The sequence below is a fragment of the Pristiophorus japonicus genome, unplaced genomic scaffold (assembly GCF_044704955.1).
Source record: "Pristiophorus japonicus isolate sPriJap1 unplaced genomic scaffold, sPriJap1.hap1 HAP1_SCAFFOLD_219, whole genome shotgun sequence".
Taxonomy (NCBI): domain Eukaryota; kingdom Metazoa; phylum Chordata; class Chondrichthyes; family Pristiophoridae; genus Pristiophorus; species Pristiophorus japonicus.
The window spans coordinates 539,641-540,865 of record NW_027251897.1 but is presented as its reverse complement, the minus strand read 5'-3'; the positions used below and the strand labels follow the sequence as shown (position 1 = coordinate 540,865).

At 46.0% G+C, this 1,225-nt stretch overlaps 1 non-coding gene across 1 annotated transcript; it reads left to right on the top strand.

Moving 5' to 3' along the window:
- Window positions 1–824: 824 nt before the first annotated feature.
- On the top strand, window positions 825–897 carry trnak-uuu (transfer RNA lysine (anticodon UUU)). Its single transcript has one exon. It is a non-coding gene; the product is annotated as a tRNA-Lys (tRNA).
- The last annotated feature ends 328 nt before the right edge of the window (window positions 898–1,225 follow it).

Here is a 1,225-nt window from a genome sequence, read left to right as displayed (position 1 = left end):
CTTCTGAAGCGCCGCACGGTCCCACTCTGACAGTCAATGAGCTGTTGGGACGTTAGTGTATCCAGGCTGTGGGTGGCCATCCCGAGCGCAGCAGAGGGGTTTCTGCATTAGTTCTGGGTGGGGACAGTATTTCCTCTTCTCTCTTCCTCTTGTCGATATCCCTGTGCTTTTATTTCTCCATTTATTTCTCGTCTCAGTTTCTAGTGTTTAAAAAGGAACAAAAGATGAAATGGGTTTCATTGTAGAAATTAATTTCTCTCGCTCAAAGTTAGACGCACTACCGTTGCACCATGAGGCCTAGGCAGCTCGCCGTTGATATTCACGTTCATACATAAATATATATAAATATATCGACATGTATCATAACTGTTCCCTGGTGGTCGAGGGGTTAAGATCCGGCGCACTAACCTGGTAACGATACTCGATCAATTTGTCAAATAAAAATAATTGAGGTCTGTGAGACGATTAGTAATTGCTGTAATCACCATGAATAACCCCATTACTTTCTGTTACGGACCGAGCTTACAGATTCTCTTGTTTCTCCTGCCCGTTGCTGGACACGTGTTCGGGGTTTAATTTTGTAAACTGGGTGAGTTCGCTGATCGCGGGGAGACAGGAGGAGCCTCTGTGATCCCACTGTGAGGATGTGGAAGTGAACACGGTGGCTGGGTGATCCGTGACATTTATGTAAAGGGCAGTGGAGGAGAAGAATTGAAAACTTTCAGTGTGGGACAGAAGTTGTTTCAGGTGAGCCAAAACATTCCCGATCAGCACAGAGAGAGCTCACTGGTCAGCTCCCCTCTGTTGTGTCAGCTGTGCCAGAGGTTTCCGCAGTGTAGCAGTTATCACGTTTGCTTTTTACGTAAAAGGTCCCTGGTTCAATCCCGGGCGGAAACATTATGTTTAAAGTTGCTATCGTGGAACAATCCGAAGCGAGTTTCGTCTCCTGGCAAATGCTGCCTGACCTGCTGAGATTTCCAGCAATTGCTGTTTTTATTTGCTATTTATTCTCCCGGCAAAAGTGCTCCCTTATTCCTTAATTGCTCTTTATTTCACTTCAATAATAGATAACTTTCAGTGAGAGAAAACGGATCCACCGGGGACCTTTCGTGTGTGAGGCCAACGTGATATCCGCCACACTGCAGCCCATCAAAAGGCAAGAAACCACTGAATATAAAGGGTGAGCTCACAAATATCAGGGGCAGTGCAGTCTGGTCAACGTCAA